Genomic DNA, 12,318 nt, shown 5'->3' with positions numbered 1-12,318 from the left:
TATTTTCCAGGAGATTGCTGATGTGCTGTGGGTTGAATTGAAAGGACTCATGACAAGCTTAGAATTCAGGGGGGGGGGGTGGTGGTGGTTGTATGGGGGGAGTGTGTACGGGAGAAACTCTTGTACTGAAAGTGCAGATGAAACTCTTAGTAAAAGCGTCTGTATATATTTTGTTCTTAAGGCAAGAAAGAGAAAAGGCGATGTAAGTATATATATAATGTATGTGGGGCAGATGGTTAGGGGGGTAGTACTTCTCTACACCCGATGGCCCATCAGCACTATGGGGGAGGATAACTGCTTTGGGAGAGAATAAAACGTAGGGGCGTGTAAGCTGTTGGCGTTCCTCAGAAGGCGATCGATATTCTACAAAACGAGTGGAGAAGAACGAAACAAGAAGACTGCTGTGGCGCAACCCATAGAGAAAACGTCTCTGAGCAAGGCGGTTGGTGGGTACAACCAACCCCACTCATGGATTCGTTCTTCGGTCCCCGGGCAAAGTGTGAGATGCTCATGTGGTCATCTATAAATTTATACATGAGCATCCCTGAGACGAAGAGCTTGTGTATGGAGCCCGGGGGGTGATGGGGGAAGAAGGAGGCAGGGACTATATTGAGTGTAGGAAAGTTTCACTATTGTAGTCCACTCTATGCTATAAGGAATCCCTCAAGGATTGCGAAAATTTAACTCGGTGTTGAATACTTCGGGAGGTATGGGTGTGGGTGGAAGTTTTCCATTGTATGCTCGGGGATCCAACCCAAATGTGGGGGAGGGTTTTCTCCAGAGTGGTGGTAAATGTGGGATCCGGAGAATGCTGTGTGTGGGACTTCTTCTCTCACATCCACTTTCGGTTTGTTGAGCATAATAAACGCCAGAACATTTGCTTTTTGCCCAAAGTGAAAGGATTTGATTTATGTTTTTTGATACCAACTCAATAAGGACTTCGTTTTCTCCTTTACCTTCCTTGGGTCAATTGATTAATTGACTTGTGATGCTTTTACGTGTTCTCTCCTCTTTTCGTTTGTACCAAAAAGCTTTCACTCACTTGAGGCTTTTATGGAAAATTTCCTGATATACGTACTTTACCAGGAAGACCAAAAAGCTTTAAAAATTCAAAGATTTTTCTGTTTAAAGTTATTTAAAATATATCTTAGATTTGGTTAAAAACGTTTCTTACAAAAAAGATTTGTCTGATTTGAATAAATTTTAAAGTTCATGAGCAGTGAATGAATTCTTTTATTGTTAAACAATCGTATGTATGTCTTTGTCTAAGTCGGTTTACTACCGATTGTAGTACAAGCAAGTTATTAAAATTGGATAAAAACATAAATCACGAAGATTTACAAAATTCAATACCAAAAACGGTTTGTCCGATTTTAGAAAATCTACCAGATTTTAATTGAAAAAGATTTAAGTTAGACAAATTTACTTAAATTGATTTAATACCAAGTCAAGGTAATGAAATTAGCATTAAATAATCCCTAATTTTTGTTCATCCCTTATTCAGGGAAATGTACTATATAGGTAGGTAGGTTATATAGGTAAACAAATCATTTAAATGAAATTCCACAAATCAATTTATTGAATATTTCCGCTTTGTGAATTAAGTCGACCTATAACTTGAGAACAATTTATCAAAATAAAGGACCTTTCCCCCTAAACGTATTTTCCAGGAAATAGGGTTTTGAAAAGACTTGGTTCAAATACGAATATTTCTCACAATCACATGAAAATGAAATAGTTGAGAAATTTGGTGCTATATAGTGTCCGAATATTTGAGGAGGAAGACTGGAAAATCCTTTCAGGAGTTTCCCGAACATTCATATTATAAATGAATGTAATGTATGACGGAGGAAAGGATGAGAAATCCTTTCAAGACCCAAAACCCACATATACTGAAAATTTCCCCATGCCATTGGTGATAAATTCACGAGAGAAGTAAAGAACCCAACCCCATACCTTTGCAACATAAATACCATCCGGATGAATTTCCTGTGTGATTGCTCATATCTTGGCGGGGATGATGGCTCATTTTTTTTTCAACCAACTAGAAAGGTTTGACCGGGGATGGGCACTGCGTCATAAACTGATTACACGTCTTTTCTTCGTTAATTACCGGATATTGTGCAAAAGCTTGTATACACTTTCTGATTTAGCTTTCATTTCAATGGATGGTACATTTACGGAAGGCATCCAACCCTCCTTTCGCTCCTGCACCTTCATCGTCCTTTTTGGGGGGATGGAAAATTTTACTAAATACGAGTGACATTGATGAATCCACAATTTATGTGCGAGTTTCTGTAAATAAATATCGCCATACTACAGCATAAACCACCGGACAAACCCCAAAAAGAGAGGTGTGGGATCCTTTTCTCATCACGTGTATATACCAATCCTTTCGAAGCCATGGAGGATATGGTTGGTGTGCGGGGTATAAGCTCAAAAAAGTTCACAGTGTTCACATAGCACCAGAGAGATACAACACAGCTCGGAAAGCCATTGAAGGAGGAAGCTTTTATTACGAACTGGGTGGGTGCTGGAGGGGTGGAGGCCAAAGCTTATAACCATGCTATTAATCATCTGTCACTTTCTTCAGAGAGTGTATCATTTTGCGCTATCTTTTTCACGTTTCGCTGAATTTTCCCTTCAAAACCCATATAGAATGGTACCATCATAGTATGAATCATGTAGCGACATCCACAATATTTTCTCCTCTTCTGCGTATATCATATAAGGGGGGATGTGCAAAAGAAACCTCCACGTGGAAAAGTAATTTCGATTAAACGGAAATGACATGGCAATTTGCTCACGAATAATGGCTTTATTTATTAAAAAACAGGCTCAAACTTATCGTATGGGGTTTACGCTATTACATCAAGTAAAGGGTTGAACGTAGTTTTTAGGGTAAAATTATAAAGGGCAATAAGAAATAAATAGAGAAGACGTGAGGCATGAAATATTCTCAAGACGTGTAATTTCCAATTAAAGTTAATTCTCTAGTTTAAACTAGAGAATTAATCTGACTGTTTTACTTTTTATTTAATTAGGATTTGTTTGCCAAATTGATAAAAAATATTTAAAGGTAATGAATTATTCGTTAACTTGTGTAATTTAATTCAAATCAATTAAACGTGCTGTCAGCTAATAATTTAAATGGAACATTTATTTTGTCAATTAACTAATTTATTTTATTGACAAAATATTAAATTGCTAAAGTTCTTTTCGAAAAATTTAATAACAATTCTATTTAATTAATTTTTCGCATTATTTAGTTGAAAAGAAAGATTATCTAAAACTTTAACCCTTTGGGGAGTGCAGGATGTCCGGTTTTCAACTTAGTATTGAATAAGACTTGTTAGTCTGAATTGGAACTAAATGTAGTTTTGAATTAGGTCCGTAAAAAAAAAGTTAAAAGTAATTAGGTCCGCTTTTGCCTTGATTCAGTCAGACCTAACTACGAAACCTTAAAAGCCCAACCGTAAAAAAACTATCAATTTAGGTTAAAAAAAAAGCCTTAGCCTCGCATGAAAACCTTAAGATTAGCTTAAAAAAGTAAAGTCTGGCCTTAAGAAACTTAAGCCGGACTAACAAGTTTAGGCCAAGACTAATAGATTATGATTTAGGGTTTATTTAAAGTTCTTATTCTGAGGTACATAGTTGGAACATAAATTAAACTACACAGAAGACTATGTACCTATAATTAAAAAGAAAACTTAGATCTAGCGGGCCTAGCCTAATAAAATGAAACTGGACTTATAGTAGGAATTTTTACTTAATATCCGTTTTTTATTAAAGTTCCTTTTTTATTAAAGTTTTTTAAGTTGAAAATCTAATAAATCAAATAAGCATCTATAATATAAATTGGCAGAACGATGAATTGATAATGTTTTATACTAATTACCTCAAAGTAAAATGTCTGTAAGACTGGCTTTACTTGTCCTTTAACTATATGTTGGTATATATGCTATACCTACATACATATATTCCATGCAGCTCCACCCGTTCATGGGGTTTTGGAGGGTAGTAAGTAAGTGGAGGGTGTATGAATGTAGCGTCTAATCAAGCATATTTACTAGCTATACACACACCTTCCCTCAAAGTGGGAGCCATTGACTCCCCCACAGTATACAGATCGGGTATACAACACCCTCTCTCTCTCTTTCTCTTTTCCACCACCCTTGTGCCGAAGGGACCCCGTCATGTGTGGGAGCTTATAGCGTGGGTTGTAGTCATTATTGACTATCCTCCACCAATCCACCCTTAAGGACCCCCGACATAAACTGACGGATAACCGCTGGGTAAATGGAGGTAGGTAACAAACTACGTAACATGAAGTTTTATAGTTTATGTTGTATATTATAGTTTATCGTTTCATTCCACCGAAAGAACCAACGGTGGGTTGTATACAAGATCCTTGGACCCTTCCAATTTCCTATTATACCAAATGGTCAAAATCTACAACATCATACCACCCCCTAAACACAATGCATAGCGAGGGTACTATTGGGGTGTGGGTGGGTGAAGGGTTCGTTGTAAGGGAGGAGGGTGAGTTTATAAACCTCAATTGAAGCGACCATTTTCTCCCTCTTCTTTACTTCTTCTTCATACCATGGCATACACCCCTCACCCGGGTCTGTTGTGAGGGAAGGAAATAAACCCTACGGGTGTTTTCTGGAAGATACTCTTCGAAGCAACACTAAGCTGTTCCCCAAAAAGTACCCCTCTCCCTCGTATGGCATGTCTGTAAGTTTATGTTTGCTAGTTAGAGTCCATCTCACTCTGTTTTTCATCCATCGCCCAAACTTCTTTATGCACGCAATTTGTTATGCTCGCTCGGAGTAAGATATAGCATGGCGTGTGTGGGTGCTTCGGGTTCCTCCCCCTCTTGGGCTCTTAGATTTTAGTCGTGGTCGCCATGGTAACACCGACCAAGACGCGCCCCGGAGCACATTGAGCGGAGGAAAAGGGATCCAGAACGGGGTGAGAGAGGGTTGAAGGATTTTAATTAATATCGGGGCATTTCAAACAAATTTCATTTGGTTATCGTTCTCAGGCTCCCACTGAATGAGACACAATTTCATCAAAATGTACGCCTGTGTGCCCTTTTCATGATCTCTCTTTGCTTATAATTGAAAATGTTGTTCCTTCCATATCACTTTCAGGGTATTTTAAGTCCTTTGAGATGTCTAACCATATCTCGCTCCTTTTTGTCCCCTTTCCACCCATCTCGCAAGGAGTTTTGCTACAAAGGGGATGCTGCTGAGTCTGCCAAAAAGTGGACACTGTGGGAAAATCATCTTCTACCAAATACGGGTTTTCCTCTATATAGTCCGAGAAGAAAAAGAAAAAAAAACAAGAAGAAGACCGTGTCAATATTAAATGGACATTGGAGTGAAGATTTTCTTTAATAATGCGAATAAATTACACATGGCACAGAATCCTTTTGTTCATGCCACAAAATTCTCCTTGTAAGCATCCCCCTTCAACTGACCACATATATACGCTTTCGGGAGGGTGAAAAGTAATTTCTTGAATTTCGGGTTCCTCGCCGCACATCCCTTTTCGACCCCTTGTGAGATTTTAAGCGTCTTGCATGGCTAGCAAATTTCCTGGGATAAATTATTGATTTTGTTGGGTGCTTTGCTTGAAGAAACTTTCACTTTGCTTACCCACCTCTTTCCACCCCGTTTTCTCTCTTTCCTCTACAACACCCTGTCGACCCCTTCTCATCTTCAACCACCCACCCCTTTAGGTTTTGCTTCGGTCCGGGGTTGATTAATATTCACTTGCCGATACAAAACCCCATCGCATAAATCATAACTGTCAATTGGGCTTTTTGCCGTAATTCAGGATTATGTGTAAAGGCTCCCCCCTATCGCTTCCACCCCCTGCTTTTGGACATATATGTACACACACCATTGAAATACATTAGATGAAAGATTCTGCCTGTGAGCCCCGGGAGTGTGATGTAAGTGAAGAATCCCCATGTGAGGGTTCTTCACTCTCACATAAAATATGTAAATGGAAAATCACCACCCAACAGCTTCAGAGCTCTGATTTCCATTAAAGTTTTTCTTCAGAGACAAACCCCATCACCCACCTCCACCCACGTATTGACCTCATCTATTCATTTTTTGTTCCTTCACTCTTAGGGAGTTCTTTCACCATGAATTTGTTTTTCAATTGCCTCGTACTTTTCTCATTTCTCTCCTCTTTTGGAGCTTCGAGAGCGTCTCACATATACATGATGCTCCGATTTCCTCTATGTATGCATGAGAAATGCTTAAATGGATTTGTGGTAGGATGGTGGGTGATTTTTTTTATCATATCCAACCACCCACCCACCATTCTTAGTGGAATTGCCGGCGATTTGTTCTTTTTTTTTTCATCACTGTCGCTTCTGGGTGTGATTTTATTTGATTATTTATCGTTTATTGAAGAAAAATTGCAAAAATTCTTACAGAGAGACAACGGGCTCGCGTGAGTTGAAAGTACGCCCAATTGAATTATAACAGCTGAACGCTCTTTCACATAACACTTTTTTTATCTCTCTAATTGTTTGTCATAATCCACATTCATTTTTCCCTATTTTCCCATTCATATTTCTCTATTTTTTCGCCGTTCCATGCGGTGCTCGCTACAGCTAATTGGTCTAGTTATGTGTTTTGGGAAAAGAATAATATTTATTTTCTCTTTTGAGGAACTTCTTGTTTTAAAAGAAAAGAATTTTTCTTTAGATTTTATTTTCCTTTTAACTCAGATTTGTCCTTTGTCATATTATATATTTATTACCTACGCTTGGAAATTTTCTTTTGTTGACTTTGAATACATAAAAGAATCATAAAAGTTTTTATTTTTATAAAAATTAATAGATTTAGAATTTGTTTTCACGAAATTTCAAGAATTTTTATTGAAAATTGACTTTTTTTGTGTAATTAAAAAAAAGATTTTACGGAAATTAAAAAAAATAATCGGGACATTTGGGTGAAAGAAAATTTATGCTCAAAATACATGTAATAAGTTCATCGGCAAAGGATGAGAAAGAAAAAATTTCGTACGCAAATTGGATTAGAATTATAATTATTTTATTAAATTCTTTTTTGAAACTTTAGAAATGAAGAAAATTTTTAATTCTAAAGAGATTGATAAGATTCAAAAACTTTTCTTTTGTTTTAAATGTTCTTATTAATGTTTGAAGAATAATCCATCAAGTAGAAAATATTTATAAGAGCTTAATTAAATTGTTAATTGGCTATATGGATCCGGAAGGAATCCAACAGCCGTACAATTTAAAGTGCAGAAGAAGAAGAAGAATTAAATTGTTTAAATGTCTTAAATGTAGATTTTTAATAGAAATAGGCTTAAAAATTGCATCTAAACTGTTTTTCTTTAACTAATTTTGACTACTAATTAAAATTTAACTAATTAACTATTTTTTTTTCTTTTAAATTTTATAAATAAGTAAATGAGTTTCAAATATTTAATAATCAAATTTTCCAAAAATATCACAAAAACTTCATGTTTCTTTGCCTTACCTCCATTGTAGTTCAGACTCTCCATTGCCATGTGAAAAAAAATCAATCAACGACGGACTTGTAGATTGTAATTGTGCTTAAACTGAAGGAAATTTTCCTTTATTACTGTTTAGTCTCTTCCATTGAATATTCCGCAGTGATTTCCTAGACAATCTATTTATGGGATGACCCAATATTACATAATACTCTCTAATCTTGCTATTTATGTACATAATTTCATTTAACGATCTATATTTAAAAATCTTCTCCTGCCCAAAAAGCCCCCAAAAAGCCCATGATGACATGAAATCTTTAAGATAAAATTGCTTCAATTAAATTGCTCGTTTTATGTTGTTATGTAAAGCGTTGTTCAGCTGTCACTTCCTGACTCATTTAAGCCCTTCCTATATGTATAATATTGTGGAGAGAGAGATGGGTTGAAATTTGAAATTTTCCTCTGTGATAGCCTTATCGCCATTTTCCTTCCATCACCCATCTCTTCGGCAACATTATCCCTCCGGGCGTGGGGGTGTTACAAACCATGTTGTGCGATGATGTAGCATGTAGTTGAGAAACTGTTCACGTTCAAAGGAAATTTGAATTACGAAAGGTCTAATTATAATCTGGTATTGATGAAATAGAGGACATGGATTGAATCTTATGGTAAAGTGGATAAATTCCTCGTCATTAGGGTGTGCGCAATTTTGGGGATCCAATGGAGGTGAGGCAACTAAATCAAGGGAGGTCCGGTGCGGTCGTTTCAAAGGATGAGAGGATCCCCTTTCTAATGCCATGTTAGGGGGGGTATATATCTTGCTATTTTGGGCGGATGAAATTGGACACATGCTGGGGGAGGGAATGATTATCCGGGCAGAGAAAATGGCATGAAAATCATATTCCCTTCAGCACTCAATTCCTTATTTATCCCGGAAAAATAATTAGATGTGTAAGGATGAAAATTATCTTAATTAAAATGTAATTTTCACAAAATCGATTAATTGTTAAATAATTCTGCGACAAACCAATTCCCAAGCTCTCCGCATAATTTCCTTCACCTTGCTGCTTAAATTCTATCTTCCTATCCCATATATAGGCTTTGCTGTGGATGAGCCTGGTTGGGGATGGTTCTCTGCAGAATTTTATGCAAATTTTCTCAAAATAGCTCCGGTGCTGTCTTGTTTGGTGAAATATTTTACCTCTAACAATTTTTCTTCATAAACTTTTGGGGTGTCTGGCTAGTTATCTACCATGCACTAATTCACCTGGTCAACTTCCACCTCCTGCAGTCTATCTTTTCCACACACACACCCTGTTCCTCACCTTGTGTGGATCTCCTCCATATAGCCACTGCTTCTGCGACTACATCATTGGAGAACTTAAGTACTCAGGGTTCGGGTACACCTTGTGGCGGTTCAGGGGTATGTGTGGCGCCGTAAATGGTATTTTCTGCTTGGGACATCGCATGGACAGCTCCATGCTGGGGAGATGGGGGGATGAACTAACTAAAGTGCACCGTATAAAATTGGCGTGTTATTAAATTCACCATAGAGATGAATAATTTACCGTCGTCTCCTATCCGAAACACCCCACACCCAATGTAACCCACATTTTGCCTCCAGGAATATCCTTCGCCACCCACTTTTGGATCACCGGAATCACCTCCTCTCCTGTGAGAGTTTCAACGTGTGGTGTGAGGGAAAGAAAAACGCCATGAGACATTCAAACAGGGTGAATCAGCAAATGAAAAAATTCCCCAAGCAAGCTTTTTTCGGTACTTCCTGGAAAATTGATAGAATTGTTGCTATTCTTGCAGTTTCAGCAGGTTTTTGGCTATTTCAAAGAAAATTGTGAACTATAATTAAGGGATGATTGTCTGAAGAATATTACGGGGTGTAAGTTAGAAATAGCGATAGAACCTTCTATATGAAAATAATTTAATGAACTTTAAAAAAATTGATTTTAGGTACCTCTCATGGTGAGAGCTTTCATTTTACTTCAATAATTCAGATTTTCTCTTGAATTTCTAGAAATTGCGAAGCGAGAGTACAAAATAGTCCAGAAAAATCAGTCCTCAACTCAAAATTCTTGATATTATTCACAATAGGTTCTGAAACTCTTCTTATTTCTGTATTCATTTGAATTTAATGAAAATAAAAACTTTTATGTCGATTTATTTTTAAAAAAAATGCTGTTTTTATGTACTCAAAGTAATACAGAAACATGGGCCAGGTACTAAGTTAACAAAAGCATGTTTAAAACAATTTCTAATTAAATTTCTTACACTTTTATAAAATATTTTATTTGGCTATGGACTTTGACTTTTTTGAATTTTTAATTTTGCGAAAATGAAACGCTATTTTTTGATTATTTTTCAACCTTCCATTCAAATTTTACGTGATTTGATCGTATTTTATGGCGGTTATCGCGATTTGATACCCTAAAAACTTAAGTCCAGCTAAGAAATCTAAAAAAGCTTAAATCTTGCTTTAAAAAAACTTAAATCTATCTTAATAAAAAAAACGAAAGTAAGTCTTAAACAACTAAGACCTAGTTTAAAAAACTTTGCTCTAGCTTAAATAATTTAGGTCTAGCTTTGTTAATTGAATCATAGCTTAAAAACTCTAAAGCCTAGAAAGTATAGGTTTTGCTTAAAAAAAGAGTTTAGAAAAAACTTAAGTTTTGCAAATAATAGGTTTATTATAAAAGAACAAAAGAAAATCAGAAATATATAAGTCCAAGCCAAAAAATCTTAGACCTATCTTTCAAGAAAGGCCTAAGTTTTTCAAACCTAGATTTTCAAACGTTAGATTATTTTCAAAAAAATGTGTAACTTTGAGTAAAAGATTTATTAGAAATATCGGAAATAGCAAACAATTGTTTGATAAAAATTGAATGAAATAAATGTTTTTAACATAAATGACCACCCTGTACTTTGGAGGCCCTCTCAGGTTGCACGATGACTTTAGAAAGCTCGAGGGAGGACAGCGTAATATATGATTCATGACGAGCTTCTCTAGTATGTATGGAAATATGTGGCCAGAAGGTGTTTAATCCCACACATTGTACAACGCGAGCAATGTGATGCTTCGAGGGAGAAAATATTGATAGTTTCCACCCCCTGCCCCCTTCTCATACTCCCTCATTGCAATTTTGTCGCTCCTTTCGCCCTAAAAGTGCATCCTCGGTGCATTTCGCCAAAGATAAATGGTATCTTATGGAAAATGTAGTGGGTATCTATGCTAAAGGGCCAACTGGTGCAATATATTTTCCACAGTGTGTTGCATATTTTATTATTATTTATATGCAAAACAGCCAAGCTAAAATGGTTGTATTTTATACCACATTTGTGCTGCTGGCGATTTTCTTACATACTATCAAAATTCATAATTTATCGGCGTCTATCTTGCATTTTATTGTGTATACATATTAGTTATATATAGCGAAGGATGGGAGAGAAATGGTGTGTGTGTGCTTGGCTGTTTTGGCTTGGGTATATTATTTTAAGTTTATTATTGAACAACATATCTCTCGTCTACCATCGTCCCTTCTTCTAATATTCATTTTGCGAAATATTGCAATAGCTAGCTAATAAACTTTCTAGCTAAATTTGGTTGTGCGGTTTTTGCACTTTGCAAATTGTCTAAATTTATTTACTATTCCAAAATTTAGCGTATACTTTTTGCACATTAATGTTTGATTTAGTGTTTGAGGATGGCATAAAGTCAGCCATATAGACGTGCCTTTGGTTATTTATGAATTTAAAGGAGAAAAGCTTTTATGAATGATGTAAGGAGGAATTTTCCTAACATACATAATTTGGGTAATTGATTGAATTGACGATTATTTTGTGCCTTTGAGGATGTCTTCAAAGGCTTGAGGATCACTCTAATCCACCCCTAGAGTTTCTGCCTCCCTTCTATCATGCTGGCAATGAATTGAGATAAAAGGACCACCGCATATGGGGAAAGGTCTTATCTCAAATTGTGTCTTCAGCACATGTCATTGAGATAGAATTTTATTTATTCTGGAAAAAGTTTAGAGGAGGACCCTCTGGGGGGAAACGCGAGAGGGGGTGTAGTGCAAGATGAGTACGAATTCAGTACAAATTTGACGCCTTTTCAGCTGAGTTTCCTTTTAATACAGAAAGTGGTTATTTGATGGGGAAAACACATACAGAGAACTTGAAGAGATGCTGCCGATGAAAAGGAATGAGAATGACTCCTCTTGGATTGGATGGCATATGGTCAACGCGGTATCAGGGGGTGTGGGGTTTTTTGGTTCAACAATCCTCAAACTCCTACAAAATGTCTTTCTCCACATTACCGGGGTTGTGAACTGTTGGAGAACATAGAGAGGAACACCCAAACCCATATCTCGGGGAGAAACTCGAGAGTGTTGAATAGTTTTAAAGGCTAAGGATAAAATGGAATGACTCTGGAGAATGCCTCATAGAGTTCCCACCCCCACACAATAACCCCATTGGGTACCCCCCGTTCCACTCCCTTGTGTAAAGAGTATGTTTAGAAGGTATATACATATGTATGTACGTATATAAGTATGTGGGTATAAAATATATTTGTAGATGCTATAGAAAGTGGGCAAGGGGGTGGAGGAGAAATGGGGATACTGATGGTTTGAGTAGAGCACACGAAACTATTTTGCTAACTACTGACTATGAAACTTCAAGTACTAACATGTACCCCCATTATCTATACACTCTTTCCTCACCACTACCCCCCTTTCGTGACTTCCATCTTTCTCACTCAACTATCTAAACACATATATGTATGTACGTATGTATGTATGT

Source organism: Lutzomyia longipalpis, chromosome 2 (genome assembly GCF_024334085.1).
Source record: "Lutzomyia longipalpis isolate SR_M1_2022 chromosome 2, ASM2433408v1".
Taxonomy (NCBI): Eukaryota; Metazoa; Arthropoda; class Insecta; order Diptera; family Psychodidae; genus Lutzomyia; species Lutzomyia longipalpis.
This window is presented reverse-complemented; position numbering follows the sequence as displayed.